We start from the raw sequence: 14,465 nt of genomic DNA, 5'->3' as shown, positions 1-14,465 counted from the left end.
AGGGGCAAGGACAGGTCTTGCGCATGTTGGCAGCCTTTGTGGGTCAAGGGCAGCGCACAGGGGGCTCCCCTGCCCCCTCCTCCTGCTCTAGGTCTCCTCTCTCCGGGCTCAGACTCTCCCCTGATCTCCTGAAGAGTCAGAGATTGGCAGGCTGCGGATGGAGCTTGGGGATCAAAGAGAAGGTAGAGACAGAGGACGGGGCGAGGAGATGCACTTCAGGGATAAAAGGCCTGGTGAAGCCAGGGAAACAAAGCCCTGTCAGTGCGGGGTCTGAGTCTCCCGGAAGAGCTGAGCAAACCCCACGCTTCCTCACCCACTCACCACCCACTGTCCGCCGGACAGGTGTTGATGGGGGTTCAGTGTGAGGGGCACAGGGCTCTGTGGACGGTCTCTGCCCGCAAAGGAGATGCATCTCTCTTGCAGACAAAGTCCCCGGGACGTTTCAGTGTAGTGAGCGAGCCCTAAAACAGGGGGCTGAGCACCGGAGGGGCCCCTGACCTGGTCTCTGCCCTGGGGCAGGAGTCATGACCTCTGAGAGCAAAAGGAGCCCTAGCTGAGATAAGAAAGTGGGAGTTGGCCTGAAGGGGAGGGGAAACCTCTCAGGCCCAGGGAATGGGCGCCAAGGTCTGAGGTCGGGGCGAGCCTGGCTCGACAGGGGCACAGCCTGGAATTCAGGGAGTCTCTCTGGAGGCCGTGGGTGACTGGTAAGGCTGGTGAGGCCCCACGGGGACTTCCGGAGGGTTTTTAGAAGAAAAGTGACAGGATCTGCTTTGTTTTATGAAAGTCCCTCCCCCAGAGAGGAGAAAATGCTGGAAGAGCTTCACGGGCCAAAGTGGAATCCTCGGCGAGAGGTGCTCAGCCAGGGGGGCCTCGGTGTCCAGGGAGCAGCCCTTTCCCTCTCCCGCTGCTGGGGGACGGCCCAGGGGAGCGGCGGACCCCCGACGCTCTGTCGGCAGACGGCGATGAGTCCCCCACCCCGGGGAGGCTCAGGTCCCCACGTCTGCAGAGACCACGCCACCCAAAACGTGCACCGTCTCACCAGAGGCCGCGTCTTGTCTATGAACTCGGAACCCACACTGAAGGTGACATGATTGGTGATGAACCCCTGTACCAGCCAGAGCGAGGGACCCCAGAGCAGCCTTGCAGGTAGGACAGGTGTAATAAGGGAAAAGCTCCCCCCAGCAAAAAAAAAAAAAAATAGGAAAAGAAAGATAAGTCTGGAACAAAAACATTAGAGAGAGTGTAAAGGTCAAATGTGGGGCTTGCCAAGAGTGAGCTGGCACCTGCAGGCAGGAGGACAGGCCGAGGGACACTCAGTGTCCACGGAAGGGGGATGGGAACGGAATCCAGCCCCGGTCCTCAGGCTGGTGCCCACAGGGGCGGGCTGCTGTTCACACCCGCTGCCGTGCAGCCGTCTGGCAAACCGCTGTCGGGATCTTGGGGCTTTGATTTTCTAGGCTGAGGGCATGAGCTGGTTACTGATGTCTGGGAGACAAACAGGGGAAAAGCTTGGAAGACTCAGAGCTCAACATGCAAAATTTCAACAATGCCCTCATTTTTAGCGGGGTACCCCCATCCTTAACGAGGCCAGAAACTGCTGCCTTCTCCGAAAACAAACCTGTAGTGCTCTGCGGAATGGAGAGCGGGAAGGAGGTCTGTGGCTCTCGATTTTTTGGTGTGCTTTTGTTTTTAAACGGGCCTAGCTTGCCTGGCTGTTTTTCTTTGAAAAGCTTTGGGTCCTTCCTGCATTCCTCCTGCTTAGGACCCACCTCCACGCCTTCTCTCCGCAGCGAGGTCGTTAACCTTCCTCACTGCTGGTTGAAGATTCTGTTTTTTTGATACTTCCAAATTATTAGCACTTGTTCCAAAAATATTTTGCTCTTTTCTCCACTCCTGTTTCCTTCATCCTTGTGGATCTATGCTTTAAAAAAAAAACACCTCTTCCGCTGTCATTTAGTGGGGTTTAGGAGGGGAGCCGAGGTTAATTCCTGGGCTCAGTCTACCTTTGTTACTGGAAATCAGTCCATGCAGTTAGGAAGGTGCCCAGCTTGGAGGACTCTCCAAGCTCTCGCTAGGGACCCACATGCCTTGTAGTTTTGGTCATCTGGTCCCTCAGTCCACAGCCAACAAGAAGGGACACTTCAGAGGGGAGAGTTTAGAGAAAAGACCCTCCAGAAGGAGCAGGTGGGGGAGTTCCCTGGTGGCCTAGTGGTTAGGATTCAGCACTTTCACTGCCCTGGCCTGGGTTCAGTCCTTGGTCAAGGAACTGAGATTCTGCAAGCCATGCGACACAGCCAAAAAGAAAAAGAAAAAAGGAGCAGGTTGACTGCATGGGGAGGGACAGAGAGTCATATTGATATAAAGCGTGTGTAGGGGCAGAGCCACTGAGAACAGGGCTGAGTGTGGACACACCTCAGTGTGATGGCCCAGCAGCTACACGAGGATAAAATAAAGGCTCCTAAGCGTGACCCTGACACGGTGTAAAAGGTCAAATTATGTTCGGTACATTCTACAAAGCCAGAAAAAAACATACTTTAGAAAGACTTGTGCAAGGAACATTACTTCCCCTGTATAACTGCATAGTTACGTTACAGTTTAAAAAATATTTCCACCTGTGTCGTTTCACAAACATACAAACCGATTTGGTAAAAAGCTTAGCAGGAGACACCTGTTACTCCCCCCTCTGCAAATAAAGTCATTAAGGCTGAGGAATGCTCAGAGATTTTTCAATACCACACAGCAGTTCTGTGGAAGCACTGACTTCTCTGCTTCCTAAGAATACTTTAGTTGTTAAAAACACAAGCTCCTGTATCTGGAAAATTCGTCTTATGCCTGATCTTTTCTGTCCGATGTCCCACCTGTGCTGGGGGAAGCTGCCCCGACGCCTGCAGACCCGCTGCCTTGCTGCCAGGGATGCGACAGGTGACCCTGCCTGGGGCACGTCCATGTGGCTGGGCAGGTTACCCGGTCTCCAGGTTCTCTGTGTGCTCACCCACCTGTCAAGGGGGCTGCAAGGATTCAGTGAGTAAATATATATAATTCTCAATAAGCTTTACCTATTATTATTTCCATTTTCTTAACTCTGGTGGTCAGAGACCTTATTATCATCTATAAAAATGGTATATCCATCACATTAAAACCTCAACCTATATACTGCTGTGGGTTGCATATAGCAACAGCATATGATTCACTGTACTGGGGAAAAAGAAGTTTTAATGAAAATACCTCTCACGTATTTGTGCAGCCGGAGACCATCCTGAATCCTGAAAAGCTCTCCTGTCTCCAATTTGGGGGTGTCAACTACAAATTGGCACTTGCCATCTACCTCTACAAGGATTAAATCATGAGCCGCTGCAGCTGCTGACCTTCAACATCCCCTGGAAGGAGCTCAGGTGGAGATCAGGAATGAGGCCCTCTGTGCTCTGGGAGAAACTGGCAGAGCAGGCCTTCAGATAGTTAGATATTTTCAGGAGATGACTTTATGAGCCCGATTCTTGCATCTCATATCTAGAAAAGCACTAAAATCCTTCGTGGTGACGTCTGCTCCTCATGACTAGCAGAAACCTCCTGCAAATATATGTTTGATTGCATGGACTCTTCACGCTTCACCAAAATCACATCTATACTGACCCGCCCCACCTCTTTGGAGCAGTTTCTCAGAGCTATCCGAGATGCTGTCTCCCAGGCCATAGTCCTCATTTTGCCCCACATAAAAAACTTAACTCACAACTCTCACACTGCGCTTTTTTTTTTTTAAAGTCTGCAGTTATGGCAACCACGGATAACGGACCCGGAGTGGACTTCTCTCCTTCGCCTGAACTCTACAAGGAACCGGAGCCTTGGTACCAGCAAAGCCCCTTGCACGCATCCGCCTCCTTGGAGAGTGCAGACGAATCTGGGTGAGTCTCTCCTGGTTCACGGATCTCCCGTATCGGTGGATGATCCTGAGTTTTATTTGGCGCTGTAGGAGGTACCTGCCTCCACCCCGCAGCTGAAAGATACCAGGGAAATACCCACCCAGGTGAAAGATACTGGGGGGCAGGGCCTGGTTGAAAGATACCAGGGTTTGCTCAGTTGTGGGAAGATGGAGTGGTCTTGTCTGAGTGGTTAGGTAAGAGGCTGATCTGATGCTTTCCCTCAATTCGGCTGCCTTAATGGAATTTGTTGGGATAAAGTGAAGATATTATACGAGAGCTCTGCTCCGAAGAAAAGAGACAAGACTCCTCCCGGCGGGTCACAGCTTTCTCAGGCAACTGAGACGTTTACGGGAGTGGTGGAAGCAGCGTCCTCATACAGTGCCGTGGTCCCATAGGGAAGCCCACTCGTTAATTACAACACTTGCTTGTCCAGGGGTCGCAGATAAGAACTGGCCATTCAGCGATCTGAGCACTCATGGTGGTCTTAGACCACCAAAGGGAGAAACTGAGGCACGTAGGAGGGCTGAAACGACTCTGGGGGGATGCCTAGAGGAGTGTAGCTCACAAGCAGCATGCTGACCGCCACACAAGTTCACTAGTAGCATGCTGGCCGCCACACAAGTTCACTAGTGTTTTTTATCCCTGACAAATTCAACTTAAAAATGGGAAGTAGTATCTCTCAAACACAAAAACAAGGGGCGTCAGAAAGCCAGCCTCTGACTAACACCTCAGCCAGGTTTATACTTGCAAGTACCTACTTAATTGGGGAAATTATACTAAAGGAGATCTCAACCTAAGATGGCCAAATTGGGGTGCAGCGATATTCCAGAAATGACATTTTTGTGCGCAGAGTTAGAAAAAGCTGGCCATAAGATCAAACACACTGAATGGAATGCTGACTTTGATTGGTATCCGGAAGCTTCTAAAAGAGGAAATGATAGAGTAACTTCTTGAAACTATATCAGAACTAAAGCAGGCTACCAGCCCTCTGTCTCTGACTCCGTCTCTCCCTCTGTCCCTCGCACGTGCCCTCTTCTGTCTGAACCGCCCGCCCCTTGCACGTGTCCTCTTCTATCTGAACTGCCTGCCCCTCGCACGTGTCCTTCTCTATCTGAAATGCCCGGCCCAGATGCCATCTCTTTCCCTCTTCCAGCTCTTCCGTCTCCTGCTGCTCCTTCTTCCCCAGTAAAGGAAAAAGAAATCCGAAGTGATTATAGCTCCCTTTAAGGAGAAACCTATCACAGGGAGAAATGAACCACCCTCGGTGCTTACGTACACACCCTGGACCTGAGCAGAACTCAGAGCCTTGGTTAAGGAATTTCCTGATCCAAGTCAGGATTCATTGGGATTTGCTAAGGAATCTGATTTAACCATCCGGACCTATGAGCCCGGGTTTTCAGATCTATATCAATAAATACAGCTGTTCGTTTCTGAAAGCAAAGCAAGGGAATGGATAAAGAAAGCAGAATGGAAACACCCCTTAATGGATTTTGAACCACAGACTCTCACTGAATGCAAGGAATTAGCTCAGAAATTACTCGAAATGATCCCATAGCTTTTCCCAAAAACCGTAGATGTGACAGAGATTCAACAGTGCAAGCAAAGATTGGATGAATCCTTCTGGACTATCATGAAAGGGTTAAGAAAACTTCTAAGCACTATTCCGGCTTGACACCTGAATCATCCTCTAACCACCAAAATGATGCTTTGCTTAACTCTGCCTTTTTAGAAGGCTTAGATGAGGATTTGGCTACTCTAGTCAAAAGACACAATCTGGGTTGGTCCACGTTATATACAAACACCCTTGTTATGTTGACTGACCAACTTTTCAAGACCATAAAAAAGAAAGAGAAGGGGATGTCTACAAAAATTATGAACCTTCAACTGTGCCAGTTAAGTACACAAGGCTTGTCAAAGTTTAACCAACCCCCATTTAATTCTCTATCAGTAGAGAAAGCTAGCTTGAAGAAGAAAAAAAAAATTCTCTTCAGAATTCTGACCCTAAGGGAATAAGTCCTACTAGGTGAACCTGATTTTCTCTCCCTGTGCCTTGAGACCAGAGCTCTCAGGATCACTTATCTAGATCATCTCTAACTCCTGAGACTTAGGGGGGAAAAAAGGACGGGGGGAAAATTCTTTTTAAATTTAACTTACTCCAACTGTTATTTACAACTAGTGAATTTTATATTGTGATATCTGATTCATGACTAAAGTTAGAAAATGAAGCTATGAGATCTCTTGCTGTGTCTGTCTATACGTTTATGTGTGCATTATCTTTCTTTTTACCTTTGGGTAAGTGAGCTCTACTTAACTGGATTAAAGGAAATTAAGCACTTACATAAATTCTCAAAAAATACACAAGGTAACTGGCCAGAATTAATTTCAGGTTCACGTGAACTGGGAAATATTCAGTACTAAATTAATACCTGGTATTAATGTTTGTTTGTTGATCTAATTAATATAGACGTCTTTAGACTCATCAAGTATGATACTTTTACTGTGCCTAGGTTTAATATAAGTTAAGTAAAATTTTGTTACATCTGTTGCAAATTTATCAGCAAGGAAAGTAACTTGATGTGAAGAAACTTTTAAGGAAAGAAAATGTAAATGAGATAAGAGTTTTTAGATAAACTCTATTAAGAATAATTATGCTTTAGGAATGTTTATCTAAAATAGTCTCTCCAGATTTTGGTAACTTGAAATTCTAGAGTTGCTGCTAAATTAAGTTAAGTGATGGAAGTTTATTGAATAGCTAGGTCATTCCCAAATGAAATAAGATACTGAAACGTTAATTACTGAACATTGGCGTCCTGTTACAGAGAAACTAAAGATATTTAGGACTGGTAATGAATATGTTTGGTGCCATCCTGAGATGTTCTCTGTAAGAAAGCAAATGTTTTTAGAAATTATCACTGGTATTTATACTCACCAGTCTACAAAATGCTAATGTAAAGGACAGTTCATAATTAATTACTTCTTAGTTTTCACAAGAAATTAAGGTTTTAAGAGCTGAGGATTCTAATTTAAACATGTAATTAAAGCTACTGGAAATAATAAAGGAAACATTTCAGTCTACAGCAGGAAAGTAGGATGTGTGTTGTCAGCAAAGAAGGTATAAGGAATGAAATTGCATTTTATTAGGAAAAGGAAGGAAGTCTGCTTTAATAGCTGGTTGCTTCTGGATGGAAAAAAATACAGTGATGGATACAGAAAATGATGAAAGTTTTGTGGAAAGTAGGCCCTGAGAAAAGAATTTTGTGCAAGGTCAGGACTGACTAAGTTTAGAGTAAATTTAATTCAGTAAATGAATTTTAAAAGTAAGCTGGTGCAAAACCTGAATTTGGCTTTTCTCTCTGTTAAAAAGACAGGTTTTCTTAACATGTTGAACTGCCTTTGATAACAGGTTTTAAGTTCTTTACCTTTTAAGTAATCTGTTCTTTATTTGTCTTTGAAATCTTTTATTGTCACTTTGGCTAAGTGAATACCTATTGTTTCACAGTGACCTATGATCCTATCTGACTGAGTGTTCTAAACCCTTTTGATATTTTTTTTGACAAAACTTCCTAAATCAAATTCTAATGAAGTCCTTTTGACCTCTAGCTAACTTTGGGATGCTTCAAAGGGCCCCTGAAGCATCCCAAAGAGAGATATTAAATTAATTAGGTTCACTTGGTATGTTAAATTGCATGGGAAGTATTGTCAAATGAGTAATAAATCTTCTTAGGTTATACTGTATGGTAAATGTTGTTAATATGGATATTCTAGAAATTATATGGAATTCCTCAAATTCTGATATGTCCTGGTAAAACATTATCAGTCATAATTCCTGTTATTATCTTAAAGTGTTGTATGTCACAGCAATAACCAAGTTACTTTGTCAATTGCATTGCATTGTAATCAGATTTTAAGCATGCTTTCTTTTTTAATTTTGTTGTTCTTGTAGTTGTGGCGTACAGACTTAGTTGCTCCGCGGCATGTGGGATCTTCCCGGACCAGGGCTCGAACCCGTGTCCCCTGCATTGGTGGGCGGATTCTTAACCACTGTGCCACCAGGGGAGTCCCTTAAACATACCTTCTTAAGTCTTCTGTCATTATACACAGTTATGGTTTTATTCTGATGCCTTTGCAAAAATGCTTCCTCTTCAAGAAGATTTATAGAAAGGACTTTTGGATAAATACAAGTTTCTGACTTTCAGTCCATAATGCTGAACTGGGTAAGAAATTAAAGAATTCTAATGAGAAATCTGATGGCTTCATAAACTGTTAACAAAAAGGATTAGTTATATAGGACAGAGTGAAGTGGTGAATATGGTCATCATTTTTATGGTTTCTAACTGAAAAATTACTGGTTTAAATCTGTGTTTTCCAGGTATAAGGAAAACCTTCCCCTCAAACTCATTATGACTTACAGTAACTTGGTAAATTATACCTTTGTAAGCAGGATTGACACATTTATCTTTTCTCTCTATCTTATCCCTCCAGAGATTGGAAATTCGTAGGTTCCCAGCAGCTTTATCAGATAAATTAGGAATGCTACCTCACTAACAGGTACAGAAATCTCAAGGTATTTTGGTGACCTTGAAAAGGGAGGAATTCACCCAGATCTGTTCGGCAAAATCTGTGATAAGCCCAGGGTGTGATTTTCCTAGCCCTGAGAGGTCTTTTAAAAGTTCAGTCTGAGACTCCTTAGAAAAGTTTCAGCAAAGCAAAAAGAGTCTATATGATCAATTATAGTTATATAAATCATCAGGCCAAGTTTATTGAGACCAGACTTATTTTGCAACAAATTAGTCTTAATTTGGTTATATTTGGTAGAAGTGAGGGTAATTTTAGAGGAAAAAATATTACGTTTCAATGAATATTAAATCCTAGTTTTGTTAGTGGAGGTCTGTATTTACTAAGACTCAGTTCCGGATAGTTCCTTGCTGTTATATTATATTAATGTAAAGTTTAACTGAATTATTAAAAGGACTCTCTAAGTTTGTTTCTGAAGCTTATCTCAGTAATCTATCTTTAGATGAAGATCAGATGCCCCATGACCTTCGACCAGGAGATTATGCATACTGGAAGAGACATAATTTAAAGGAATATCTCCATCCTAGATGGAAGGACCCTTATCAGGTACTCTTAACGAGCTCATGCACACTGAAACTGAAAGGAACTGACTCTTGGATTAATTCCCGCTTACAAAGGGCCCCTACACTGGACTGGCTTATAGAGAGGACGGCTAACCTCAAAATCAATGCTCCGAGGAGAAGCTGCACTCACACCAGGACGAGAAGAAGATGACTTCAGAAGTAGACAGCTTACCCAAGATACTGGACCTGATTCGTATAGTGTTTTCCTGACTTCTTGGACCTTTGCATATGAATCAAATGTTTTCCTATACTATGCTAGTTTTAAAAATCAGTCCAACTGTTGGGTTTGTGGCCAATTACCTGTGTCTAGTACTTCTGGATTACCTTGGTGGATTTTTCCACTCCAAGGCTCTGATTGGATAGCCCTTAGGAAATTCATTCTAGAAGAAAGAAATTATAGTCCTGTTCAGGCCGCTATTGGTATACTAGGTGGGATCCCCTCACCTAGCTAATTAATAATACCTGCTCCGACCCTGGCCATAGATATGAATTTTCTTTTAGGGTCACTCAAGCTCAATCAGAACAATAAGCTAAGTCTCAATCAAAAATTTAACCTCCCGTTTACTAGAAGGAAACCTTCCACAATTATGGGATGGATTTATGTGGTTAACAACAGGATATAGTCATTTAAGTTTAAAAGCTCCTTTATGTTGGGAACAATTAAATCATACTAAGCATGATCAGCCTAGGAACATTAGGAAATTAGGCTGGGTGCCTTATGAACAATGCCTACATATTATTACCCTTAGAGACTGTGATTGGTATGGAACCGACTGGGTCAGACGACCAGAGATTCACTGGGTTGCACCTAATGGAACTCAGTGGATTTGTGGTACTAATTTATGGCCTTGGCTTCCACCAGGATGGATAGGAAGATGCACCCTGGGATTCCCTTGGACTCAAGGTCATATACGTAACAATTTAGAGATGACCCCAGCTAATCTACCATTGGTACGAGCCCTATGGGTCAAGAGATCTGTATTCCACTGGTATGACCATTTCGCAGCTATTTTTGCACCTTCAATAGGATTGGAGGATGTAATCGGCCGTATTGAAGCCTTAGCAAAATTCACTCAACAGGCTTTAAATGATTGTAACGAGGCTATTAGCCTACTGAATTCTGGGGTCTCTATGATGAGAAAAGCGGTGCTGCAAAACCGCCTGGCCCTTGACATCCTTACGGCATCTCAGGGAGGCACCTGTGCCATAATTCAAACTGAGTGCCGTGTTCTCATACCTGATGAATCCGCTAATATAACACGTTTAATGAACCATATGAAAAATCAGATTTCTGCCTTAGTGGCCCACTCCCTAGTCTTAACGACCCCTTCAAAAACTGGTTTGGCATGGAAGCTCTTGGCTTAAATATTTACTTATAACCCTATTAATGTTATTAGCTATATTATTTGTATTTTACCTGTTTTACAAGATTATTGTTTCTTGTCTTACCAAATGTGTGACTGAGCCGCCAACAAAAATAATGATGACGAGGCGATTTGAAGCAGTTGATCAAATATATAGTTCTGTATGCAATCAATGACTGTAATGGTGTAACTCTAGATAGGCGAAGATGCAATAAGAGGGAATTTTTTTTCCTGGACCATAACAGACTAGTAAGACAGGTGGTCCAGGGACCTTTGGTTACTGTTAATGAGGCCTAGTCCAGTAATAGCACACTGAGCGGCCTATCAGCGAAATCTTCGCCAGACCTGGGAATGAGCCTTCCTAGCACCATGGGACGAAATGGTCATGAAATGCCTCCCAAACCATGGGCGAATTTATGACCATGAGGGGGCCCTGTCAACTACAAATTGGTACTTGCCATCTACCTCTACAAGGATTAAATCATGAGCCGCTACAGCTTCTGACCTTCAACACCCCCTGAAAGGAGTTCAGGGTGGAGAGCTGAAATGAGGCACTGTGCTCTGGGAAAAACTGGCAGAGCAGGTCTCCAGATAGTTAGATATTTTCAGGCGAAGATTTTATGAGCCCAATTCTTGCATCTCCTCATATCTAGAAGAGCACTAAAATCCTTCATGATGATGTCTGCTCCTCGTGACCAGCAGAAACCTTCTGCAAAAATATGTGCTTCATTGCATGTACTCCCCCTTCACCAAAGTCACATATATACTGACCTTCCCGCTGCCTCTTAGGAGCAGTTTCTCAGAGCTATCCGAGATGCTGGCTCCTGGGCTATAGTCCTCCTTTTGCCCCAAATAAAACTTAATTCACAACTCTCATGTTGTGCTTTTTTATTTTTAAGTTGGCAGGGGTCATGACCCACCTGTCCCTTCAGGCTTCATTCCGTGCAGGTGTAATTTTGTAGCTCCAGAAGGGTGCTTTGGTTCCCTTTTCTGGGGATTCTGATTTGAACAGAAACCCAATTCGGCTTCTGACGGTGGTCTTCAGGAATGTGTGGGACCAGCATCCTACTCTACATTTTACGGTCCCTGCACTGGCACAGCTGTGGTTGGCATGGCCTCACCGCGCTGCCCTGCTGGAGCTGCCATCACAGGCCACACCTTCTCTGCTGGACCGTGCCGCACCCTGGAGGCTGAGCGACCTCAGAGGTGACCGTAGCTACAGAAGTCCGAGAGGTTGGCCTGGACAGCCGTCCTGGACCTGCTGCACTGTACAGCCTCTGCTCAGTCTCTGGGCTCTGACCCTGCTGGGTCTCCTCGTTTCTGACTCTGTGTCAGGTATGTGCGCCCAGCCGGCCCCTCTGTTTCTGCCTAGCACACCTGGGTCCCCTGCTCCCCCCTCCCAGGTAGATTCCACAGCACAGCACCTGGACCCCACCCCGGCCAGTGCAGGCCCCAGAGCCAAGCTTTTGAGGTGTGAAAATTAGCTCCTACTTTTAACCAAAGCTTTTGAAAAGACAAGGTTTATCTTTAACTCTGATCTGGTATTTTAAAAATCTTCAGATGATTTCTGTTCAAGGTTGGTGGTCTGCCCTCTTACCTTCTGCTTTAATCAATGTTGTTGTTGTTTATTTATTTATTTATTTATTTTTGGCTGCATTTGTCTTCGTTGCTGCGTGCGGGCTTCTCACTGTGGTGGCTTCTCTTGTGGCAGAGCACGGGCTCCAGGCGTGCAGGCTTCAGTAGTTGTGGCTCGCAGGCTCTAGAGCACAGGCTCAGTAGTTCTGGCACACAGGCTTAGTTGCTCTGTGGCATGTGGGATCTTCCCGGACCAGGGATTGAACCCATGTCCCCTGCATTGGCAGACGGATTCTTAACCACTGCGCCACCAGGGAAGCCCAATGTTGTTTTTCTTTACTACTTGCTTTTTCCTTTTGATTCCTCTTACTTTTTTTTTTTTTTTTTTTTTTTGGCCATGCCATGCTGCATGCGGGATCTTAGTTCTCTGACCAGGGATCGAACCTGTGCCCCCTGCAGTGGAAGCATGGAGTCCTAACCACTGGACAGCCAGGGAAGTCCCTGATTCCTCTGACTTTTTTTTTTTTTTTTTTCATAGTTTATATCAAACCCAAATACTTTAATTTTTATTAAACCAATCCAAGAACTTTTCAGTGCCTTACTAGAGGATTGCCTCACAACTGAACCACCGTTTCTGGAGGAGAAGAAACCACAGCTTCAGGCACATGACTGAAGTTTGGCCATGTCCCGTCATAAATGCTCCAACATCACCAGGGACAGAGGCTGGGAAAAGTCCACGAAATCATCAGGTGGCAGCAGTTTGAGACCCGCGCTTCCTCGCCTCGGATCCATGCCCCGCAACGCCCCTCCCCGGGCCCTCACTCACTGCTGCCGTCGGGTCGCAGCAGTGTCACCTCGAAGCTGCCCCTCTGGGGCTTGGTAGGGTTCACCTTCACTGGAAGCTCCGGGGCCTCCAGGCGCAGCGCCTGGCTCAGGGCCGCGGCGTTGCGCCCGTAGACGCGTCAGCTCATGCAATGCTCGATAACGATGCTCGCCTCCTCCACTCCCTTCTGGCTGCTAGCCGGCTTCTCCCGCTTCTCGGCCGCTGCGGCCAGCGCCGCCTCGGCCTTCCGCTTCCTCCCGCGGGAAGCCATGGCGCCTGGAGCCCGGCTGGGAACCCAGCCGACCTGGGGCGGGAATAGGGTGGAGATGCGGCCACCGAGGAGGCCAGCCAAGCTCCGAGATCCAAACCGCAACCCACTCAGCTCTCCAAACAAAACCTCTCTTAAACATTAAAAATTAATCTAGAGGGCTTCCCTGGTGGCGCAGTGGTTAAGAATCTGCCTGCCAATGCAGGGGACACAGGTTCAAGCCCTGGTTTGGGAAGATTCCACATGCTGCGGAGCAACTAAGCCCATGTGCCACAGCTACTGAGCCTGCTCTCTAGAGCCCGTGAGCCACAACTACTGAAACCTGCACACCTAGAGCCTGTGCTCCGCAACGAGAAGCCACCACAATGAGAAGCCTGCACACCACAACGAAGAGTAGCCCCCGCTCGCCACAACTAGAGAAAGCCCACGCACAGCAACGAAGACCCAATGCAGCCAAAAATAAATAAATAAAAATTTAAGGGGCTTCCCTGGTGGCGCAGTGGTTGAGAGTCTGCCTGCCGGTGCAGGGGACGCGGGTTCGAGCCCTGGTCTGGGAAGATCCCACATGCCGCGAAGCGGCTGGGCCCGTGAGCCACAATTACTGAGCCTGCGCGTCTGGAGCCTGTGCTCTGCAACAAGAGAGGCCGCGAAAGTGAGAGGCCCGCGCATTGCGATGAAGAGTGGTCCCCACTTGCCGCAATTAGAGAAAGCCCTGGCACAGAAACGAAGACCCAACACAGCTATAAATAAATAAATAAATATTAAAAAAAAAAAAAGTAACATTCCCCATTATTAAAAAAAAAAAAAAAAAAAAATTTAAAAAATATATATTAATCTTGAACTCTTGATGAGGGAGTTCTTAATTCCTATTTATTTTATCTTTAGAATTTCTTCCCACTTAGTAAACGATGGCCTTTTTACTTCTTGGAGTGATGACAAGGGGCCCGGAGGTTCCAGCAGATTAGGAGCTGCGAAGTGGCTTTGTGGGTGATTTGGGGCAGAAGGCATTGCGGGAGTGGGGCACGGCTGGGATGGGAAGGGTGCAGGGCAAGCATGTGGACCGTGTGTGTGACACAGGTCACTGGGACAGCCTACCATGGTGTCGCCATTAGGTTGGCCGGGGGCTGAGTCACAAGAGTTACTCCAATGACAGAGATGTTTGTATTGCTGGGAACTGGCCGGGCGCTGGGCCCTTTGCAGGCCTTCCCCACTGACCCGTGCGGCACCGTGTGCGGCCCTGCTTCTACGTGCTCCACTTTCAGCCCAGGAAACTGAAGTACAGAGCGTTTAAATGACACGGCTGAGGTCACACCGCTGTGCGTGGCCAGGCTGGTGCGAAGCCTGCGTCTGGGCATCAGTGCTGTGTCCACTCCGCCCTCC

At 46.2% G+C, this 14,465-nt stretch overlaps 1 long non-coding RNA gene across 1 annotated transcript; it reads right to left on the bottom strand.

The window, feature by feature from the left end:
- Positions 1-12,532: 12,532 nt before the first annotated feature.
- Positions 12,533-13,219, bottom strand: LOC309641834. The gene is made up of 2 exons (XR_014252782.1): positions 12,821-13,219; positions 12,533-12,717 (listed from the first exon to the last, which is right to left on the bottom strand). It is a non-coding gene; the product is annotated as an uncharacterized lncRNA (long non-coding RNA).
- Positions 13,220-14,465: the final 1,246 nt, after the last annotated feature.

Source organism: Balaenoptera physalus, assembly GCF_965194825.1.
Source record: "Balaenoptera physalus genome assembly, chromosome: 13".
NCBI lineage: Eukaryota > Metazoa > Chordata > Mammalia > Artiodactyla > Balaenopteridae > Balaenoptera > Balaenoptera physalus.
The sequence above is the reverse complement of the archived record's forward strand: the minus strand, read 5'-3'. Positions and strand labels throughout refer to the sequence as shown.